The sequence below is a fragment of the Canis lupus genome, chromosome 14, assembly GCF_048164855.1.
Source record: "Canis lupus baileyi chromosome 14, mCanLup2.hap1, whole genome shotgun sequence".
Taxonomy (NCBI): Eukaryota; Metazoa; Chordata; class Mammalia; order Carnivora; family Canidae; genus Canis; species Canis lupus.
In genome coordinates, this window is record NC_132851.1 from 42,194,136 (window position 1) to 42,219,612 (window position 25,477).

At 37.4% G+C, this 25,477-nt stretch overlaps 1 pseudogene; it reads right to left on the minus strand.

Annotated features, from left to right (window-relative positions):
- Nucleotides 1–604: 604 nt before the first annotated feature.
- On the minus strand, nt 605–25,026 carry LOC140603536 (small nuclear ribonucleoprotein Sm D2 pseudogene; annotated as a pseudogene).
- Nucleotides 25,027–25,477: the final 451 nt, after the last annotated feature.

Here is a 25,477-nt window from a genome sequence, read left to right on the forward strand (position 1 = left end):
AATGAAATAATACTATTTGTCAAATATACACATAGATGTATAACCATTTAAGAGATTACTCATGAGGTTTTAAAAATCTAATCAGAAAACCTGACCTACACTAAGACTAAAATTTAGAAAGACTTCCTCACAATATAGATTTTACTCAAGTTAAATTATTTTCATATTTACTGTACCAATAACAAAATTTCTGATTCTCATTTATTTAGCTAATTTATTTCTTTGGGGTTTTCCAGAAGCACTTAGCCCTGGTTATGTTTTCTCAACTCTACTAACGTACACACTAGTCTTACTAGCTAAGAAACAGAAGTACAGACCTTCCTTAGCTTATGATGGGGTTGTGTCCCAGTAAACACGTCACAGGTTGAGAAGTATCATAAATCAAAATGCATTTAAATACATATAACCTACCAAACATCATTGCTTAGCCTCACCTACCTTAAATCTGCTCAGAAGGCCTACACTAGTCTACAGTTGGGCAAAATCATCTAACACAAAATCTAGTTTATCACACAGTGGGGGATATCTCATGTAATTGATTGACTACTGTAATGAAAATGAAAAACAGAATCTTGGTATGCGTATCTGTTGTCTACCCTCACGATCATAGCCTGACTGGGATCTGCTGATCGATGCCACTATCCAGCTTCCCTGTCAATAAGAAAACATGAAAATTCAAAATTCAAAATATGGCTTTTACTGAGTGTGTAGCCCTTTTGCACCATCGTAAAGTCAAGAAATCTTAAGTCCAACCACTGTAAGTTGGGGAAATGGCATGTGAAAGGTCTTTGTTAGGCGTGTTCACGACAACAACAAAACACATAGACAAGAAAAGTCTTTAGGCTTAGTGAAGGATAATGGATGCAAATAAAAAATACAAATAAACAAACAGAAAATTCTAGAAATGAAAATACAGTTTCTGAAATTTCAAAAAATATCTCCATGTAAATAAATATTTTTTAAAATTAGAGGATATGCTATAAATTTTCTCCAATAAATTAAGCTGAGGAAAATAACATTACATCATGTAATTCTCAAACAACAGAATGCAGCATTACAGAATGGATGTAATATTTTCAGGGAATATTTATTTAGCATAGATGATGATATACTTTACTGATGAAGTTTTAAAAGGACTTGATAGAATGTAAATAGGTAGATTTTCAAAGATGGATGAAAGGTACAGAGTACTTTGGAAAAACAAGTATTATAATGGAGGACCTAGTAGAACTTTCTTTCCTGTGGAATTCACACTTTAATATATCAGAGACTTTCAACTGATTTCAGGACATGTAAAAAGTGTTATGTCAGAAATTTAAATTTGAAAAATCTTTTCAACATAAATGTTATTGAAAAAGCACTGGGTTTTCATGTTCTATTGAAATATTAACCTATCACTCAACAGTTGTGTAACCTTCCACAAGCCGTGCTCTCTATTTATTCACTTTTAAAATGAAGAGTTTGGACCAGGGGATCTTAAAGACTCTTTATAACATTAAATATTCTGAGTCTATAGCTGCAGTTCTTAATCTTACACCCATGTTCACTGAACTCGAATGCATCATATTTTGAATATTGGTTAAAACGCATTTTGGGAAAAGGAATTTCCGTATTTTTAGTTAGTACTTTAAAGAATTTTATTACACCCCCCCCCATTAAATTTTACTGATTTAGGACAATATTATTGAGACAGAATTGATCTTTTCTTTCAGGATTGAATTCTGAAGAGCAAGACCATTCTCAGTGAAAATGTAAGATATCTTTGAGTGCATAATAATTTTTTTTTATTCATTCATGTTACTATTTACTTATAACAGATTCTGTTACCTTCTAAAAATCCTATATTGGTAACCAGCTTATCCGAACAAAAGAATAGAAATATCTAATTAGTCATACCTCCATTATTGATTAGGTGAAATATATCCAAGGGAGACAATGACAGAGATTTTGTTTAGATGTGTTCATTCACTCATTCATCAAATATACAATGAGCCCCTCCAGAGGCAGCGTGTTGCTCTAATCACAGCAGTAAGTTAAATGACTTAACTTTATGGCACTTGAATTTCAGCGAGAAAGACCACTGATAAATGAATACAGCAAAAATATAAACAAGGTTTTGTCAGAGAGTGCTGAATTATATAAAGGAAAATATCAGGAAGCAAGAGTCTCTCAGGCTGGTTTTGTAGAGGAAAGATGGATTCTGGTTTAATTATGGTGTTCAGGGAAGGGTTTTGTGAGGAGGTGGTCTTTGAGCAGAGATCTGATTGAAGGGAGGCTAAGGAGGAGCTCTGTAAATTCCAAGGGAGGAGAGATCCAGGAAGAGGGAAGAGTAAGTCCAAAAGTCCTACGTCAGATTTATGGCAAGGTTGTTGGAGAAAAGTGAAGAGATGAACACGACACGATGACAAAGAAAGAGAGGTCTGGTTCCTAACTTCACCATATCCCATTTAAACTATCTTTGTGCCTCTGACAAATTTCAAATAGACATCCTGTAGCTTTCATTTTAAAAGGATGACTGGCTATTGGATGGAGCCAGTGGAAGGAAGAATAGATATTGGTGGTCCAGGTAAGAGGAAATGAAAATTTAGGAGAACAAGACTAATTTCTTAAACTAAGAGATGAATGACAGAGGAGCCATCATCAAACCTCTGTCAAATCACTAAGGACTCCTCTTCTGGCTTGTGGCCTGGCCAAAAGCAGTGATGTCTTAAGAAATTCATGTTTTTCCTGAAACTATTTGTAATCTTTTCCAGGTTAGATTTAGATTGTAGGAGCTCCTGTTTTAAAAGAAGTAATTTTAAACCTTGTGGTGATAACAATATCCATAGCTTAGATTCAGCTTTTAAGCAAGCTCATAAAGTTTTTGTCTGATTTAAGCTATTCTATTTCAGGATGTATTGGGAGAACTGGGAATTCATAATATTTTGTAGGCGGTAAATTCAGTTGCTTTCCTAGCAGGGTAGAACGTTAAGGTTAAATGAGATAATGCACTAGAGAACACTTTGCTCTCTTTGGAGGAAAGTTTTTATATAAATTATTGTATTTCTCTTGTTGTTCTACATTTAATGTGGTATGTGCATATAACCATGCCATTTAACATGCTTTTATAAGTATTTTCTTTTATACCAGCAGAGTTATTTCCTCACTGCCAGATAATGCGAGGTTGGCTCTCACCCAATATTTTAATTTTGGTGTATATTGTTTCTCTCTAGATATGTGAAAAATAAGCCTACAGAAATGTCCAAATATACATGGTTTTCTTTTCTTAAGAAAACTCAATACGTAATGTAGTAAATTAAGAACTGATTATTCACTCTCCAAGGGAATTCACAAAAGGAAAGTACTCATCTTGTAAGATCCTTAAGGGATTTATGAAACGATCCAATTATGAAAATATTCCATTGAAAAATGTATTTATGGATATTTTAGAGAAATATATCACTCTCTCTATATATAGTATAAAAGGTTGTAGTCATGAGTTACTCTGGCACCTTCACTACAGTCTTCTTTATAGAACTTCTTTAATCTCCGCTTCTTGTCCTTACTGTCAAAAAAACATCATACCACACGCCTCAGGGATAGAAATATGGCAAGACAAAGAAACATTTTATACCCTCTCATGTGTGTGAGCTAACATGATCTACTCTGTCAGCTGCCATTCTGCATAACTGTCAGAGATTCCCTCAGGTTCATCTGCAAAGCTTGATTTCTCACTGATTACTTCTGAAAATTCAGCTTCCTCTAATTCAACTTAAATATCTCAAAATATAATTTAGCGATACTATTTTAAGACTGCACTTTAAAATTCAACTGTGTTACTGTGCCAAATAATTTTTGGCCATGAATCCATTCATTTATTTAATTCATCTATCAAAACAGTATAAGAGACACCTATACCAGACCTATGACGTCAGGTAACACGAAGTCCCTTCATATGAGAATCTCATAATTCAGTGATGGATAAAATATTTTGTGTATATATACATGTGTGTACCTATGTATAGATACAGTACATTACGTATACCTATACACACATGTGCACACAAATGTGCACACGTACACAAAACAAAAATATTAAGGCAAAGATATGGACAAAGCACTGTGTTATGTATATATATACTGAGGACACTGAGACAGACGTAGGCCTCCCTAACTTACATTTTGTACAAGGGGTACTCATCAGACTACCAAAGTTGCGTAACAGAGTCTTAGATCGAAAAGGGCCCGTAGGATGACATGAGCAATACTAGCTTGTGTTCTCTGCCTTGAAATTTTTGAAGAAAGAGGAAAAAAAGAGAGAGAGAGAGAGAACACTTGTTCTGAATGCACTTGTACTAGATGCAAACTCTGAAATTAGAAAAAAAAGTATATGATTATTCTACAATTTGTCATGGACAAATAGTAAATAATATACTGTGAAACCACCAGTTGCGTACTTCCAGAGCCGCTGAGAATCCTTAACAAGTGTGGGGGAAAAAAATGTCCCCATACAGAATATCTTTACATCTGTAGTCCCAAAATGTTTCTGTTTGTGGGTTCCAAGACACAGGCACAGGTACTGGCCTCTGTTTCTGGACCTGGCTTCTCGTTTCCGTTTCTTTTCATTCGATAAACCACAGAAGGCCTTTGTCCTTATTTGTGCAAATAATAATCTTCATGTAATAACATTTGGGGAGGGATATATGTTCCTCCCGTGAGTGCTGCTTGATATCGCTAGCTGTTTGGTGTGGTTCTTCTAAGTGGCAACTAGCTGCTACTACAGCTTTGGCCTCGCCCACTGGAGTGTGTCGTGCCTGGTTCTGAGGGACCAGTGGCCTTTCACTCACTCTCATCATGGGTCTCAATCCCCACTGACGAAAGGATCACTTTCTGCCTGAGGTGACTCTGTATCTGCTGGTGGGTGTGCAACCCAACACTTCCTTTCTACCAACATCAAAGACTCTGCTCTGGCAACAGTTCATGGATCTAACTGTTCGGCCCCTTTATCCTAAGGTCATCTTAGCCTTCCCAATACAGAGGAAGATGATTAGACCTGCGCTGGCTGTCAGGAAAGTCTTCACAGAAGGGATGTGCATCGTTGCTCCAAGGCAGAGGATGCATTTTCCGGCACAGGAGGTGCAGAAGACGACATGATCACCCCGCAGACACAAGGCACAATAAAGGCTAGCTCAGTGAAAGACTGGACTGTTTCTTACCTAACTGCACATGACATTTCTTTCCCTTTATCCCACAGACCTTTTGGAGAAATTGCCAATAGTTGGAAAAGAGAACACAAGTTCTCCCTGGCCTGTGGGTCTTCACACATGCTGCTCCCTCTCCTCAACCCTCTCCACCCTTCCCTATGCAAGAAACAGGCCCCACCTCTTACATTCACACCCTTCAGTTCTCAATTTGGTCATCATTTCCTATAATCGGCCATCAGTGGCTCAACTTCCCCCCATCGGCATTAGGGCATGTCGGATATGCTCCCATGGCGTCCTGTACTTTCTATTCAGTGGCACTGACCTCTCCCCATATCCTTATCCTTTGGTCTACTTGTCATTACCACCATGCCAGAAGGAAAAGACAGTGTTGACTTTATTTTATTATTGTACAAGCAAGTACCTAACTCCAGCTTGACCTAGAGTAGAATTTCTAAAACCTTCTAGAACAGTTCAGGGCCAACCTTAACTGCTCCGTATTGGCATATTAGAAGCATCCAGAAATACTCTACAAATAAATAAATAAATGCATCTCTGTAGGAAAAATAAAACATATTTTCGGGTTACCCATATCAATTTCACTTTCAGTGTGACCCACTTCTTTGTCGGGACTGATGTCACCAGTGCTGATATTACTGAACCAAACCAAGTTTGGAGTGTTTAGTCTTACTATAACTTAACCAGTAGCTAGAGGTTCCTTCTATCTCTAGGGATCCAGAATGAATGAAATTTGTGCCCTCTTGACTACATCCTGGTCCTGGAAACTTTCTGTCATTGTGACTATTACAAATATTTATATTCCAACCACTCTGGATACAAACATCAAGATTTTCCTATTATTTCTTGCAAAGGGAGGGAAGTAGCTTACTTTAGAATAAGGATACATTCTCTACTACGAGAATCAAAGCTACCAGCTAAAACAATGTTAACTCTCTTTCCCCAAATAGACACCCTATTGAGGTAACTGAAGAAGCAAAAAAACACAAAGATTGGTAGGAGGAGTGATGACCAACTGAGGAACGAGCAGTGTGCTTTACTGCACTGAAATGTTAATGTGAAAATTTGACACCAACATCCAATAGTTCAGGTTGGTCGGGATGTGAGTTCTGGAGGCTCCTGGATTGCTTCCTTCAGCTTGTAAATAATGCAAGATCACTAACGAGAAAGGGGTGGTCATCAATAATATGTGATGATGTCAACGAAGCATGCAAATAACTAAAGCCAGTTGTAGTTCCACTAGTGTTGGTGGAAAACACTGTAATTATACTCAAGCAGTTTTGGGGTGCTACAGTAAGCATATTGTTTTCAGAAAATCTATTTCACTTCTCAAATGTGATAATGTAGTTGCCAAAACATTTGAGTTCAATTCCTGAGATGGTCACATTATTTAGGAGGCAGAAGCTGAGAGCAAGTTAGCAACGCGGGTGTTCAGGAGAGTGCCATCTGGGAAGGGGAAGGAGATCACGTAGGAATGGGCAGAGGAGCCATCGGGCCAAGATGCAGACCCACCATCTTATGCCATCTTATGTATGATCATGGCATAAGAAGGCTTTGGGGTGAAGCCTGTCTACATGTGTGGACATCACTAGGCTTTTAAACCACTTCTTGAATCAATCAGTGTCTGAGAATCGCCCAAGAATAGCATGACCTTGAAGACTGAGGTGGACTCCAAAGAACTGAGAGCTGAAGGTTTCCAGATGACCCCCATGCTTTGCAGCTGGACAGCAAGTCTTTGTTTTCTGGGGGTAACCTGAGTGTTTCGTATCTCTATATGCCACAATTCCTAACATGAATTTTTTTTTTCTGGAGTTGTGTTTCTCCGGCTACTTTATTTTCAAATGCATCGGATACATAAGAAAGTTTGATAAATATTAACCCTGAACCTTTAAAACAAAGACACTGAGAAATTCTCTAATATGATCCACTTCTAAAATACTGGCTAGAAAATTTTAATAGTTTGACAAACATACAAGACGATAAATTATTTAATGACATGGATTTCAGATGGTAATTTTTAAGGATCTAATATACTCAATTTATCTAGATAATTAATTTTTATGAGATTCACCAATTACAAATTCTATTTATTTAATTTTTATACCCCATATAACATTCTGGCAGCATCTGATCAATCACATTTGTATGCTTCAAATGCAGCAGCAATTTATATCTGAATAATTTATTAAAATGTATCTTTTAATTTTATAGTTAGATGACATGAAATATGTGTACAGAGAATGTACAAACGACTGACGAGCTGTGGCAAAGAGATTTTTTTGAGGCAAATATTTAAAACTAAATGAAATTTTGATTATATATGCATTCAATAGCACTGAGCCATTAAACAAAAAAAAAAAGAATGACTTGTTTATTCCATTTGCTAGACAGCTTTGTGATTTGGAATATTTCTAAGCAGTACTAAAGGCATTAGACATCTAGGCAGCAAAAAAAAAAAAAAAAAAAAAAAAAAAACCTTAAAAACCCCTCAGTATTCACTTGAAGAAAAATCTCCATCCAAGTCCCAGAATTTATCATTGCTTTACTCTACAACTCTGATTTTGGAAAACTCTCAATTTTAAATTCTCTTTCTTCTTATGTATCATAATTTTTGCCATCATTTTATGTTGAGCCGGTAAAAAGAACAGTCATAGCAAAATACTGTTTTCTTCAAGATTTTTTTTTTTCAGTTTTTAAACAGAGACATATTTCAGAAAAGAAATCTAGGACACCAGTAAGTGTTTCTCTTCATTTTTCAAGTAGATGCATTGTGAGCGTTATTAACGGTAGTTTATATTAATATAGACTGTACCAGATATTGTAACTCAGCACTTATCCCAGGTTCTCTTAATCTTTCCCACACCACTATCATATAAATGTTATTCCTCCCGTTTTACCACTGAAGGAACTCTGGCACAGAGCAGTAGGGTGATGTGCACCAATTTACTAGGTAAGTAAACTACACTGTTAATATGTGAAACAATATTCATCTCACCCACAGGCTAAGCTCTCTCAGCAACATTATATAAATATACATGCAAACAAATAAGTTAATTTTTCATGCATTTAGTTGTACATACATGAAATCACATTTGCTAACTGATAAATGAACAGAGAGGCAAATAGGTAGCAGGTGGGATGTTTAAAGGTGAGGAATTAAATCACCAAGGAAGGGGCACCTGGGCGGCTTAGTCTGTTAAAAGTCCATCTGCAGCTCAGGTCACGATCCCAGGGTCCTGGGATCAAGCCCCACCTCAAGTACCAGGTCAGAAGCAGGGAGCCTGCTTCTCCCCCTACTTCTGTGTTCTCTCTCTCTCTCTCTCTCTCTGCGTCAAATAAATAAAATCTTTAAACATAAATAAATCACCAAGGGATCTAAAAATAATTGTCTGATATCTACAAATATGAAAAGTAATACCAGCCTCATACGTTTCTTGTGAGAATTAAATGAGAAGAGCTGAGATAAAATAAGAGAAAATGCTTATCAATATTCTTGATGCAGTTTGATCATTCAATAACTAGTTTCTTCCTATCAATGCCTTCTCAGAGTAGGCAAAGCCAAAAAATTGACCTTTACTGGTAGCCTAAAAGATACAAAATAGATTTTAGGAAAAAAAAAAAAAAGGTGGGGCAGCTTAGAGGATATGTAAGTCTTTCTCTACTACTTTAAAGATACAAATTAGCAAACAATCACTAGACCACAAAAGTATTCTGAAGAGCTACTACCTCTGTGGAGTAGGTCAAAGCCTGCAGAGTCAGCCAAAAAAATATGATTTCGATGGGGGTTGTTAATTCGTTCTTTGAGATAAAATTTTTCCTCAAAATTAAATTGCAAACTTTGAAATCTGATATTGCTAATAAAGTTCGTTTTTCCTCACAACACTTGAAATTTTGAAATATTTCTGAAGTGCTTTCTTATTTGTAATGAACTCAAGAGTGTGTTCACAAACAGATCTGCCCTTTCTGAAATATTGGAATATTGGCAAAAGTTGCTTAAAACTTCTGGTAAAAATAGGCCCATAAATTCCAGCTTATGCAATAAGAAAACAGAAAAAAAAAGTCTTACATAGAACCCCCCAATCACAAATATTTTCAAAAGATAATTGTCTACTAGCAAATCGTGAATTTCACATGAAAAAACACAAGCACTCAGACAACAGCCCGGTGTTCAGAGTTCTGACCGTGGAGACAGAGGCACTCGGATCTGACTTGTATCTCCTCCAACTACTAGTTGTCACACAATAATCACGTTAGTGTGGGTTTGTCATTCTCTCAAACGGGGAAATAACATTACCTTTTATTTATCTACTTTTTGGTAAGAATTAAATGAAAGAATGCAGGAAGAAAATCACATTACATGGTCTATGGCAGATAAAAGGAGCTCAGTCAATGTAAATTCATGTACTCACAAGGTAGATATGTGATCATCAGTTCAAGATTAATTATTTTCTTATATACCATTATTATCCACTGAGAAAATACAGTAGAAAATCATAACATGTTTTTACACATTAAGAAAAGTTTGAAACACATATTAATAGAACCATGCAACTTTTCCACAGGCTGTAAAAGAAAATCTAAATAAACAGGAATAAAAAGAAATCTATACCATGTTAGTCACATAATTGCTTTTCACCATGATGGTCTAAAAATTCTTTGCAATAACAACCACAATCCCACTTTCCAAATTGATTGTAAGTGTATGTGAATGGATGTGTGGATGAATATGTCTAAGTTGTTATTTATTTATTTATTTTTATTTTATATATATATAATATATATTTTATATATATATATATTGTTGGAATTTGATTTGCCAACATATAGTATAACACCCAGTGCTCATCCTGTCCAGTGCCCCCCTCAGTGCTTGTCACCCAGTCACCCCATCCCCCCACCCACCTCCCCTTCCACTACCCCTTGTTCATTTCCCAGAGTTAGGATTCTCTCATGGTCGTCTCCCTCTCTAATTTTCCCTACTCAGTTCCCCTCCTTCCCTTATAATCCCTCCTACTATTTCTTATAGTCCCTATATGAATAAAACCATATAATGTTTGTCCTTCTCCAATTGACTTACTTCACTCAGCATAACCCCCTCCAGTTCCATCCATGTCAAAGCAAATGGGTATTTGTTGTTTCTAATGGCTGAGGAATATTCCATTGCATACATAAACCACAGCTTCTTTAGCCATCATCTTTCAATAGACAAACTGAGGCTCCTTCCACAGTTTGGCTATTGTGGACATTGCTGCTATAAACATCGGGGTGCAGGTGTCCCAGCATTTCACTGCATCTGTATCTTTGGGGTAAATCCCCAGCAGTGCAATTGCTGGGTCATAGGGCAGGTTTATTTTTAACTCTTTGAGGAACCTCCGCACAGTTTTCCAAAGTGGCTGCACCAGGTCACATTCCCAAGAACAGGGCAGAGGGTTCCCCTTTCTCCACATCCTCTCCAACATTTCTTGTCTCCTGTCTTGTGAATTTTCCCCATTCTCACTGGTGTGTGGTGGTATCTCATTATGGTTTTGATTTGTATTTCCCTGATGGCAAGTGATGCGAAGCATTTTCTCATGTGCATGTTGGCCATGTCTGTGTCTTCCTCTGTGAGATTTCTGTTCATGTCTTTTGCCCATTTCATGATTAGATTGTTTGTTTCTTTGCTGTTGAGTTTGATCAGTTCTTTATAGATCTTGGATACTAGCCCTTTATCTGATACGTCATTTGCAAATATCTTCTCCCATTCTGTAGGTTGTCTTGTAGTTTTGTTGACCATTTCCTTTGCTGTGCAGAAGCTTCTTATCTTGATGGAGTCCCAATAGTTCATGTTTGCTTTTGTTTCTCTTGCCTTCATAGATGTATTTTGCAAGAAGTTGCTGTGGCCAAGTTCAAAAGGGTGTTGCCTGTGTTCTCCTCTAGGATTTTGAGGGAATCTTGTCTCACATTTAGCTCTTTCATCCATGTTGAATGTATCTTTCTGTCTGGTGTAAGAGAATGGTCTAGTTTCATTCTTCTGCATGTGGATGTCCAATTTTCCCAGCACCATTTACTGAAGAGACTTTCCTTTTTCCAGTGGATAGTCTTTCCTGCTTTGTCAAATATTAGTTGACCATAAAGTTGCGGGCCAATTTCTGGATTCTCTATTCTGTTCCATTGATCTATGTGTCTATTTTTGTGCCAGGACCACACTGTCTTGATGACCACAACTTTGTAGTACAGCCTGAAATCTGGCATTGTGATGCCCCCGGCTATGGTTTTCTTTTTCAATATTCCCCTGGCTATTTGGGGTCTTTTCTGATTCCACACAAATCTGAAGACAATTTGTTCCAACTCTCTGAAGAAAGTCCATGGTATTTTGAAAAGAATTGCACTGAATGTGTAATTTGCCCTTGGTAGCATTGACATTTTCACAATCTTAATTCTTCCAATCCATGAGCATGGAATATTTTTCCATCTCTCTGTGTCTTCCTCAATTTCTTTCAGAAGTGTTCTATAGTTTTTAGGGTATAGATCCTTTACCTCTTTGGTTAGGTTTATCCCTAGGTATCTGATGCTTTTGGGTGCAATTGTAAATGGGATTGACTCCTTAACTTCTTTTTCTTCAGTCTCATTTTTAGTATCTAAGTCATTTTTTAAAAAAGAATAACACTAATGGGAGACACATCTTATCAAATAACAACCTAATGTAAGATCTCTCAGAGAAATGTGGTCATGAGAGAGAGATAGAGAAATAGATACATGAACAAAATACAATTAAAAATATAATATTTTAAATCAGGAGGGAAGAAATGGATTTAAGATAAGCAATGGCCATTTGAATAAAAATGAAGATAGATCATTATTTTACATCTTGGAGAGAAATTAACTTTTAGAGAAGTTAAGAAACTAGTTTAAACATCTGAAACCAGAAATGTATTAGAAGACATATGGAATACCATTTTTGTAATCCTAGAGTGTGGAAAGCTTTCCTAAACTTAACAGAATCCGGAACACATGAGGGGAAAATATTGACAGATATGACACAAAACAACTAAATTTTACAAAAGAAACCAAGCTAAGAAATGTGTGAATAACTGAGAAAAGTGTTAACATATTGAAAAGGGCAACTATTTATTTGTGCCTTTATATGAATACTAAAAATAAGTACATGGAAATCTAACAAAAATGTCAGAGTATGAAGTCAATAGATTTTAAATAGCCAAAGCATAAGTGTTTAACCTCACAAGTAATGGAATGGGTAGTTAAACCACTTTTTTACCAACTGGATTATTGAAAATTAAGAAGTCCAAAAATATTCAGAGTGGAGGCGATGTAGAAATGGAATGAATGAATGTTGGGGGAATGAGGTTGATATAGTATTTTTTCAAGAGTAATGTGACCAAATCTATAGATAAGTTTAAATAGTATTCATGCCTTGACTCAGAAAATCCACTTTTAGTAACCAATTAAACACAAATGTATGCATATTTCACCAAATATACTTACAAATATACCCATTACAGCATTGCTGTTACATAAAAATAGAAACAATCTAAGTTTACCATCAAAAAAGGAATCATTACATAGACCTTCCTCCATGCATGATGCAGAATTATATGCACAGCACGGAAACATCCAAAGATATATTGTTAGATACAGATTCACACATCATCATAACAATGATGTTAGAAACTTCTTAAATGTCAATCAATAATAAAATTATTACATTTCTTTTTATATGTATTACCTAATTATATATACCATGGTATGGCAAAATTTTAGATATGCTATTTTGTGAAATAAGTTTTATAATAGCAGGCATGAGATTACTCCATTTTTATTACATGTGCAATCAATATATGCATCTACACCCACACATGTGTGCATGTGTGTACACACACTCCTTTAATTGTGGCTCCACCAACAAAGAGGAAAGGAGGTGGCAGGAAACAGATAGGAGTTCTATGTTTTTATTTTATATTCTTTGGTGTTACTTGACTTTACTTTAAAGCACCACTTTGTTGTTGGGTAGGAATGATGAAAGAATACCAACCATGAAAGTTTCTTGCATAAACCAGGGCTTTAGCTCATCTGACTCTCTCGATCAGCTTTTGGATTATTGTTTCTTAAATTACATTTCCAGAGATATTAGTGTATGATGAATTGCACCAAACTGTCCTTGCCTAAAATAGACTAGAATTTTCCTTTAGGGATGCCTGGGTGGTGCAGTGGTTGAATATCGGCCTTCGGCTCTGATTTAGGATCGAGTCCCACATCAGGAACCCCGCAGGGAGCCTGTTTCCCCCTCTGCCTGTGTCTCTGCCTCTCTCTCTTTGTGTGCCTCTCATGAATAAATAAATAAAATCTTTAAAATTTTTTTTCCCTAAACTCATTAAAAAATGAAAGTTAGTTAAAATACTTCTCTCAATTTTCTGTTGACTTTTAATTATTAATTATGTTAGCAGATCTGTGGGAAAAAGAAAGAACTATGAAACTTATAAGCAGGTAGATCTGGGTTCAAACATTAATTGTTCCATAAATTGTGCTGAGAAGCTACACATCATAGCCAGTAGATGGCTTTAGTCAAAGAAGATGCTCAAAACATAGGAGATATTAGCATCATTTTTTACTCTGAAATGGTACACAAAATAATGAATGAGAGGCAGTGAGCTTTGCACCCAAATTCCTTCCTTCTTTTTCAGCGTGTGTGTGTGGGGGGGATCCCATGGGACAAGGGGCTGCCAAGCTAGGGACTCCATTTTCTCCAGCACTCACGTGGGGCCAGGGGCCAGGTGCCAGGTGCCAGGTTGCTGCCAACATAAACGTGTCTAAGTATCATGTTTCACTGGTAGTCTGAGCCTTGAAAGAAACAGGTGGGCCCCCCCTCTTATTTATTTTTATTTTTTAAATTTCAGTATAAAAATAAATAAATTTCAGTATAATTGACACACATTGCTATATTAGTGTCGGGTGTGCAATATAGTGATTCAACACTTCTATGCATCACTCAGTGCTCACCATGGTAAATACACAGTTCTTAATCCCTTTCACCTATTTCACCCATCCCTCCACCCAAACCAGTTTATTCTTTATAGTTAAGAGTCTGTTTTTCTTTGTTTATCTCTCTATTCTGGTTCTTGTTGCTGGTTTTGTTTCTTAAATTCCACATATGAATGAAATCATGCTAATTACTCTTCTGCAGACTAGATGCAGAGGATTCTGAATCTTTCTCAACCAAGGCTCTTATGTATACAACGAAATACAGAAAACGATTTTTTTTTTTACTAATATCAATTCTCCCAAGGATCCACATAACTATTACCTAGTGTTAGATGCCTAGGGGAAAAAATAATTCATTATATAAAATGGATGCTTTACGGCATTCGGGCTTAACAGTCTGAAGAATCTCCTCCCCTGCTAAGAAAGGCTGAGCGAAGTTGGGGCCGCAGGATGGGGTTCCTGAATCCCCACATAGATTTAAAAAACTCACAACCAACCAGGACATCAGTGTTGGATATTTACATAAAATAAAAATCGATTTCTAGTTTGTTAAAGCACTGAAAAACCAGTGTTGATTTTTTATTTCAACTAACATTATCTAAATTAAAACAAATAAGAGATCCTTTAACCACAGTACTGTGTAATTGTCTGCAAAATCAACAACAGCAATCAAGTGCATATACTATGCCAGTTATTGAAATAGGAACTGGAAACAAAATATTCATAAGACACATTTACATCCTAAATTAAATTTAGTTTAGGAGAGGAAGAGCAGAAATATGCATATTAAAATGATTGTTAAATACATTACTATTTATCAAGAAAAGCAATAAATATTGTTTAACTGTTTAATAAATTTCATTAAATGAAAGTACACTAATAATCACAAAATAAGCAATTTTATGGTACAATAAAACTGTAATAAAAATAAATATATACGTGTCTTACAAAATTAAAGAGATTGAAGGAATCCTCAACAAGGGGAAGCTGCATATGTGCCACTAAACTGCAAGGTGAACTAATGGAATAGAGAGCATGTCTTGCAAACTTTCATGGTCAAATTACTGAAACACATAATCATTACATGTGCTCAAGGATAATTCTATTATCTGTATCTGGAACAATAATGCGTTTTTACTCCTTCACTTAAAATATTTTAAAACCTTATCTCCTTCATTGTTTTAACCACAGAGTCATTATTTCTTACTGAATTATTTCATTAGTTTTTATTGAAGGATGTTACAAGATTATTGTGTAAAATCAATGTAGTGATGATTAAGAACAATTCTATTACATTGCACAGGCATCCTCTTTATGAGAATCTGTGGAGAATATTATTTCCTGTCTCTATTAGAGAGAGGTCACATACTTTCCTCGGCTAAAAAAAAATCTTTAAATTTAATATGCTGACTTTATTTTGATTTCCTGGATCTTGCAGACAAGTGCTTTTGAAGGCAGGGACTTCCAATTGGCTCCTCTGGCACACCCAAAATTCATCCTTCCTTTCTTCCTATAGTAATAAGAATCCTAAACTTTAGAATGCATATTTTAACTAATACGCTGATTATAAGAAATTCACTAATTTGTCATCCATTGGGTTCTATTTATGGATCAAACTGAACCATGAGACATGGTGGGAAAATGCATGTATATGCCTATGGCTGTACCCCAATGACTCAGTCACTTCACTTTTCTCCTTCCCCAGGAACGCCTCCACTGTGCCCTCTGATATTTTTAAACTGAGATAGAAAAGTGTGGTTTATGTATACAATGGAATATTCCTCAGCCATTAGAAATGACAAATACCCACCATTTGCTTCAACGTGGATGGACCTGGAGGGTATTATGCTGAGTGAAGTAAGTCAGTCGGAGAAGGACAAACATCCATATGTTCTCATTCATTTGGGGAATATAAATAATAGTGAAAGGGAATAGAAGGGAAGGGAGAAGAAATGGGTAGGAAATATCAGAAAGGGAGACAGAACATAAAGACTCCTAACTCTGGGAAATGAACTAGGGGTGGTGGAAGGGGAGGTAGGCAGGGGATGGGAGTGAATGGGTGATGGGCACTGAGGGGGGCACTCGACGGGATGAGCACTGGGTATTATTCTGTATGTTGGCAAATTGAACACCAATAAAAAATAAATTTATTATTAAAAGAAAACACAGGCATATCTCATTTCACTGTACTTTGCCTTATTGTACTTCACAGATACTGTTTTACTTTTCCCTACAAATTGAAGTTTTATATCAAATAAATCTATTGGCACTAAAAAAAAAAAAAAGAAAGAAAGAAAAAAAAGAAAAAAGAAAAAAGAAAAAAGAAAAGTGCACCACTACCCAACTATGAGATTGGACGAAATCTGGAATGTTGACAGGTCCCAATGCTGGCGAGGATGTGCTGTAACTCTCCTTCGCTGCTGGTGGGAACGCAAAGTGCTTCTGCCACTTTGGAAGACAGGTTAGTGGTTTCTTACAAGGGTAGACATCCTTTTATAACAAGATTCAGGAACTCCTTAGTATTAACCCAAAGAAATTGAAAACGTAGATCCACACCAAAACCTGCACATGGATGTTTAGAGTAGCTTTCTTCATAATTGCCAAACCCATTTTTCTTTATATGGAGATGTCTTTGACATGTAAAAATATTGTGTATGTAAGACATACGACTTAAAGTCTAAACTTGTCTGACTACTATTGCTCCAGCCTTGTAGCTGGTATCCGTAATCCAAATTCATTCCTTTCCCCTCCACACACACATGATTCCAAATTATCTGCTGCTGTCATATGTCATAGTCATATGACTATGTCATATGACTTCCTTGTCTAAAACTCCTGAGTTCTTATTCGTATTAAAATAAAATCCAAACCTTCATCTGACCTCAAAGGACCTGTATGATCTAGTTCTCCTCTACTCAAGGTCCCCTCTGCCACTTAACCTTTATTTATGACCCATACACAAGGGTCTTCTAGGATCATTCTGATCCTCTAACATCTCAAATATATTATTTCCTAGCATGTGTTTGTAAAAATAATTTTATTTTTGGACCTTCTTTCTTGTACCTTTATGTAGCTGAATCCTTAGTCTGTTTCAGATTTTTCTCAACTTTTTTTCTTTACAAAAATTCTTTCCATTCTTAGCCTATCGCACTCAGACCACTCTTCCATCGTTACAACCACCTACCTCAGATTCTTATGTTTTTTCTTAATAACTTTAATTATTTTATATTTTAGATTGCCATAGTATTTTTTACTATTTCTTCCACTAGAGTGGTAAATACTTGAGGGCAAGGGCTGGCTGCATCAGTTCCCAAGCACACCTCCTGGGCTAACTCAGGGCATGGAAGAAAGGAGATGATCACTCTGTAGTTCCTGAATGAAAATAAAATTCTCGCTGAAACAGAATTCCTGAGAGTTTCTGCTGGCCAAGTATTAAACTACTAATAACAAAAGAGAGTCTTCTCTCTTCACCTAACTATTTATAACACTTGGCGAAGTTACTTACCATGGGGCTTTAAAAGGATGACAAGATAACAGGCTGAGTGACTCATATTTTCTGATAATAAAAAATTAACTAGATTTGATTCTACATATAATATATAAGAAATTAAAGACTGTGCCAGATTTCCTGCTTTACAATTGGAGAGATATAAAAAGAAAATCAACAAAAAAACAAAAAATAAAATAAAATAAATAAAATAATAAAATAAAATAAAATAAAATAAAATAAAATAAAATAAAATAAAATAAAAAAGTAAAATTGGAGAGATAGGCTTCTCAAGGACACTGGCAAAGGCCCCTCGGCCACAGCGCTGGATGTCTTTGGGTAGAGCCAGGGTCCTCTTGGAGATCCTCTGCTCTGTTCCAGGCCCGGGCATCCGTGCTGGGGTATCCACTTCTTGCTTCAGGGGACTCATTACTAAACACAGCAAGTCTTTTAGCATCGTTGGAGTCCTGTAAGAACTGAATGTTTATAAATCGATTGTTCTGGAAGACTTCTTTTCTTTTTCATATCTTCTGCTTAAAACTGCTACGTGTTTTACATTTGAAAGCAAGTGGCTGCGTGATACCCAAGTTCTTGTTTTCTCTAACCTGAGAAGTGTGTGTGCGTAGAGGGGGAGCTGTGCTTCCTAAGGTAATCAGCAGCCTCTGCTACTGGGTGATAGGGGAGGCCTTTTAAATCTCTTTGATGAAATGAGCCATTTTCTGCTTGGTCTCGGCTTAAAATGGATCCCCCATTGTGCAGCAGCAAAAGCATCGTTATACATCTTCCATAACACTGTTAAATTTCCCTCTAAGAAATGCAAGGAAAACGTTAGGGCCGTGTGTTTAATCACTACATGGCAAATATTGTGCTGGCATCCCAGTACTTACTTACCTTAAAAAATACATTTTAAGTGAGAAACATTCATATGACAAGAGCAATTTAAGAACCTAATAGCCCCAGACGACAAATTTTTATTTGTACTCGTACCTTTAATATCTGTGGATATGGACATGAGCAATAAATAACTGTATACACAGATGACCGATTATCATATTATCCTTACCAACAGATAGTTGAAGGAATGCACCGATCCAGAGAAGCAAAAAGTCTACATAAGCCTCTGAAAAATGTTTCTAAGAGGAGAAACAATGAGGTATTTAGTCAAGTTATAAAGAACAAAATACTAAAGACTACGGGGAATAACGTGAAAAACCAAGTGGACAGCTTTTGTCATGGCAACGATATAATTAAGGATGTAAACAGGAGCTACTCTCAGAATTTATTCGAGGTAGGCTGCAGAAAATTCTCTAATTTATTTCCTAATAGAACGGATGTTAATTAGGCAAGTAGATGAATAACTTGTACCGTGACTGCTCTCTGGGCACCCCGCAGGGGCACAGGCCAACAAGAGTGTGGGGATGAGGAGCAAGGTAGAAGGACTGATTGGGGGAACGGCACATTCCGGTTCGGTGGTTCTACAACTTAATTGTATCCCAGTCGCCTGAAAAGACTGTTGCAGTGCAGGTGGCTGGGCTCCATCCCCCGAGTTTCTGACTAGTTCTGACTTAGCAGGTCAGGGACACGGCTCCTTCTCACCCTAATAAAATCCCAGGTGTTGCTGGTTGCTGCTGATCCTGGACCACATGAGAACCACAAGCCAGGCTAAAGAGAGAAGTCCTACAAAACGTGCTCTGATGTCAGCACAGCCCCAGGATCAGCAGCGCTGAACACGCATCACGCACACGCCAATGTGGGATGAGGCACAGGGAACGAGGTCAGAGGTCAGGAGATAGAGAATTGAATTTGAGATAAGACAATATTTTCCAGGATTTGAGTTGCTGAACAAACCAGAGGTTCAAAACTCTCAGTGGGTGTTGGCCCAGCCTAGAAATTGCACTAGACCCTCAGTTGGCTAGAGTCGTAGACTTTCTATGAAAAGTCTTAATGAGAAATCAGACTATCCAAATAGTAGAATTTAAAGTGTGTCTGCTGTTTCATTTGTTTAATAGAAAAGAGTCTGTGGTTCATGAAACTCATGGGTTCACATAGGTACCTACTATATGATTCTAATTTGAATGGTGTATAAGCCACTGGTGGGATCCACAGCCAAGGATACGGTCCCTGCCGTGGGTCACTGCTGCCCAGCAGGCCCGCAGCTATGAGGAAGGGTGGGTGGGTGTGGAGTGATGATAAATAGGAAGTCAGCACACGTCTCTGAATCTGTTAGAGGAAGGGGATTTTTGAAAATTTAATTTCCAGCCTAAGCAAGCCACAGAGAAGAGTCCACCACAGTCTACGCCTTGTCCTCTTGGTGTTCCTACACATCATTTGAGCCATATTTAATGTCCAAATAAGCACAATAGGTTTTAACTACCACAATGCAACTGTCCCACATTAAACCCCAAACACACTAGCCTGCTCCCTCAAAAGAGGATACACAAAATCTTACTTAATTCATCTTGAGGTGATGTTCATTCTTCTAAGTCATACTCCCCTTTTGATATTTTCTGACTTTGATATATTTTCACTTAAATACCGAAATACAAGGTTGATTACTATGAACCCATCAACATACCTTCACCTTAACAATGAAGGAACAGTAGCGAAAAATAGTGAAAAACTAAAAATAATCATAAATTGACACACACCTCACAGACACGTGTGTACATGTACACACATACACAACAAGGAAGAAACGGCTGCAACCGCTAGTCCTCCTTGCTGCAAGTGACCTGTGGTCAAGGCTGATATTGATCATTTCCATTTTGCGCTGCCAATTTCCCGTTTCCTTTGATGTCGGAAAGCACCGCAGACGACTATGGTTTCTTGACTGGCACAGTGACCCCAAACTTTATTCCTTAAGCTTCTGGACCATTAAGAATCCTGCCTGATGGATTTGAAGTTTGCCATCAACTGTCATCACAATACACAGCAGCGAGACTTCTGCATGTCGTTCATTCTCCCTGCTTGCATTGTGTGGCCACAGCCACTTCCTCTTAATAGCTGGGAAAGAGGTTGAGAAAGGTCATGGTGAATAAAAGTTTAAAAAAAAATTAAATTTAATTTAAAAAAAAAGACCATGAAGTAAATGAAGGAGGAGCCTTGGAGGGACCAGTGGTGATGACGTGTCATGAACTGAGGCAGATGATTAACAGATAAATATTTTATAATAGTTGAAGCTAAAAACGCTTATAGGACAAACACGAGTTTTAACGTGGAATAAATGATCAGTAAAGAGGAACTGCGAGCATGGAGTCTCCCTCAGGAGAGGAACGGTGTGAGATACGAGACAAGGCAACCACAGAGACTGAACAGGGAGGCCCTGACGTGGTTATAGGCCCCAGATCGTCGCACTGCTGTATTTCTTGAATTAATCAGAATTGGCTCAGGAACTGGGTCAGTGCGAAGCATTGTAGACTGTATTGATGGAGCAAACGTAAAAAGCTAAAAACAAAAGGAACAGAGGGAGTAAAACGTATTGGGACTGACAATTACCTTTTTTTCCTCTTCATTTGTATATCTGGCTCACACAGATTCTGGTGAAAAATTTAAATGACTGATTCTTTAGCATAAATTATAGATTAATTCTTCTGATAGTCTAACATCAACTAAGCAACTAATTTGCAATCCATTTTAGAGTGCCATGGGTTCTTAGCTCGAGGCCCCGGCTATTTCATTTTTGCGTATTTTAATAACGAATAAAGTCCTACAATGTTTACTGTGTCCTTCTCTGGCTTGGAGAACTTAGATCTTTGTCTTTTCCATGAATTATAGCTGCTCTGATGTCATTAGCCATTTTCAGCTGTGAACACCTGGAACACTGGAGCTGTCCTTTGTAGCCTGGTATCTTAGCACGGATGATTATGCATTAGCTCCCCATTTTATATCTTTCAAATGCTTTACAGCCTATGTTTTATTAGTTGTTGTTAAAAAACAAACCTGTAAATCATCTCAGGAGTATTATCTTTTTTTTTCCCCTTGTTTGTAAAGGGAATAAAGCCACATATAAACTAAGCAGCTTGCAATCAGAGCAGGAACATCAGAGGCAGAAATCTCTATTTCTCTGAAGTGAATGCTCTTGGTGTTTCATCCACAATCTACCTCAAAATTCGAGCTATTTTTGGAGAAATGGAAAGTTGGACAAGAACCTACTGAAAATAACCAAATCAATATTGCAGTAAAGTTATTATTCTAGATACTTCAGTCTTCCCCTCTACTCATCGTTTCCAAGAAACCGGGGTTGGATTCTATGTCTATTAAGCATTTTCCAACTCTTCCATTTTCTTTATCTTTGTAAACATAATTCCTGGCTGGAGAGAAATTTAGCAGTCTGAAGTGTTACTTTATTTTTTTTTTCCCTCCCAGCATATAAACATGGCCAAACCTATGACTATTTTTAGGTTAGTGTTTCTTTCAAATTCATGCTGTCTGATTTATTTTACTCTCAACCTGATCTCAACTACTCTACATTCCTCTGCACTGTTCTACCAAATACAAATCTAATATTTCACTGTAATATATTATTCTATTCTGTAGCTCTCGGCTGTGCAGCAAGGCATCATGTGTTTTAGCAAGGTCTTTAACTGAACGGTGAACTACAAACCACGTGGAAAAGCACAGATTTACAAAACTCCAAAACCAAGTGTAACTCACGTATTAATTTCTTGATGAACCATAAACCGAACTTTTATTATTTTCTTATAAAACATCCATTTAGAATATCAGTCTTCAGTAGAATTAAGCCAATATATTTTTTTATTCTGTTGAACTAGAGAGGATCATTTTTTTTTTCCTGGTCTTTGAAATATTCCTCCAGCAAGTCTTTTCATTCCCATTCCTGCACTTAACATCCTAACTCAGACCCTAATCTCCATGCTTAATTACTGTTAGGGTTTTCTAGTTTGTTGCACTGGAGTTCTTTAAGTGAAACAGTATTCATATAAATGTACTAACCCCTCTAGTCACGCCATCCCTTTGAGTCAGCTCTTTTAAGGCCACTGTAACACACTTTTATCACATTTAAATTGCTTAGGAACATATTAATTCTTATTCCATCTAATACCATTCTGTCAATTCCATCTGTACTAAATGCTTAGTAATTGGGTTATTTCTGCTTTGTAACGAGTCTACTGGGACTCAAGGAGAGGCTAAAGATCTTGAAAATGTCACTCATCTAGAAAGTGGGGGAATTGTAACTGGATGCAAATGTTTTTGTTTTTAATTTATGCTTTTCCATTATCTTCTTCATATGTCATTATCTGTATGCTTTCTTTGCGATGAAAAAAAAAACTAATGAAAAAAAACTAATCAAACTGTATTTAAAAACAAAAAGAATGTATTCTTTGCAACAAAAGTATAGTTTCTCAACTGGGCCAGTACAAAGACTCAGCAGGTCCAGGACCTCATTAGCTGTGGTCCATCTCACAGTTCTCCTTCTTCAGTGTTGGCTCCATCCTTGGCAGAGTGCTCCACTCATGGCCTCATGAGAGCTCTTGAACCTCATTACTTACACATGTGTGTGAATGACTATGATCGAGAGAATTATGATAGGACTGGAAGAAGTCAGATGCCCATCACTTAATAAAGCAATTTGGACAATATTAACTTAGTCTTAATCACATTCCTTGCACCTTGCTCGAATAGTGAAATCAAATTATGCAATGTGTAACTTGAGCAAGGAAGTGTGGACGCCTGGATAAAAATCGGTGTGTTCTTATCTGTAGAAGAGGAAATGGGTGCCGATCAATTAAACCCACCAAGTGACTACTCTCTGACAATATTTGAAACTTGCCTTGGGAGGCCAATCTGTGTCAGCTGCAAAAACCTTCTTTGACCATTCCCACTTCCATCACGTTGCTCATGATGTCTGGACTACAAAATTCTCATCCTTTCCTATAACTTGCCAAATCTACTTATGCTTCCAGGCCTGAGTGAAGTCCTATTGTCTTTACAAAAGCTCTCTTACCATAGAATTTGTAGTTCCCATAAGTCTTTAGAATAGTCTTTGAGGAAACATTTCATATTTATAATTTATGAGACCCTACTTAGACTCTAAGAGCCTGTTGAATCCAGCTCCATTTTTACTATATTAGTTCAAGCAAATTAATTAACCTTCTGAGTCTGATCTCTAAGACAGGCATAATCATAATATTTAGCTTGTGGTGGTGTTGTTGGGAGGAATGACTTATATACTACATGTAAAACTCTGAGAGCCATCCCAGATATAAATAAAAAATACAGAAAACTTTGACTGTTTTGTTAGTCTCTTTACCACCGGAATGATGCCCAGAGGAGTGCTAGTTAGATACTTAGTACATGCTCAATGACTGTATCTTGGATTTCCCAAAGCTAAACTACTGTCTGATATGGTAAAGTTGCCTTTTGAAACACATTGGTTCAGAGGACACATGCTACACACTGAAGGTTCATGTTCCCCTAAAATTCATATCTAGAAACCTAATCCCCAGTGTGATGATATTTTCAGGTGAGCCTTTTCAGAGGTCATTAGGTCACGAAGGTAGAGCCCTCATGAATGAGATGAGGGACCCTCTAAAATTAACCCCACAGGTCGTCCTCACCCCTTCCATCAAGTGAGGACACAATAAAAAGGCAGCCATTCAGAACCAGGAAGCTGGCTTTTACTAGACACCAGATCTGCCTCTGCCTTAAATGTAGACTTTCCAGCCTCTGGAACTGAGGGAAATAGGTTTCTGTTGTTTATCAGCCACTCGTCTATGTGTTTTGTCTTAGCAGCCCATACAGAGACAAGGACAAAAGAAGAAAGCCAGAGAGAGAATATTTACACCAAAACAGAATCACAGAAGGAGAAAGTGAATATTAAATGATGAAACTCATGATTAAAAATTACATTTTTCCATGTTATTGTTTATTTATGCAAACTATATTTTTAATTTTTAATTTTTTAGAAGAAACACAGGACTTTATTATTCCCATCACAAAGGGCAAGTCTCCGCAGGCTGAGGGGAAGAATTCTGATGGTGGGGAGGGGGCACCTACCTGCAGTGATGAGCAGATTGCGCAGGACCTTGATGACCGGGTCCCCACGGGAACATCCTGGAGATGTGGGGGTCCTGGCCGACTGGCTTGGACTTCTACCTGCCCTTGCCACTCTTGGCGACCTTGGCCCACATCTCCTTCATATTTTCTGACATCCTATTGCCGTGTCTGTCAGAGGCCTTCCGGTGGCCAGGAAGCTTCTTGTTGCTGAGGCAGTTGACGAGCACGTGGGGGTTGTTCTTGACTGACTGTGTGAGCACTGTGTGGACCCCGGTTAAACCCTTCCTCCTCCTGCTTCTGCAGTTCCTCTACGGTCATCTCACTCTTGGGCTTGTTGACGAGGCACATGGTGGAAGGGGCTGCATGTCAGTACCATCTTCCCGCCTTGCTCTAAACACTATTTTTAGAGCAGTTTTAAATGTATAGCAAGGCCAAGGGAAAAGGTACAGGGCTTTCCCATATACTGTCTTCCCTGACACACACATATCCTCCCTGTCACCAATATCCCCCACAAGAGTGGCACATTTGTTACAATTGATGAACCTACAATGACACATCATCCTCACCTAAAGTCCACACTTGAGACTAGGGTTCACTGTTGGCATTATCCATCCTAAGGCTTTACAAGGCTTTACAATGACATGTATCCATCATCATGGCATCATACAGAGTATTCTCATCGCCCTAAAAAATCCTTTGTGCTTTGCTCATTCATCCCTCCCTCCTCTCACCAGGGTCTGAGACCACTGATCTTTTTATCATCTCCATAGTTTTATCTTTCTCAGAATGTCATTTAGTT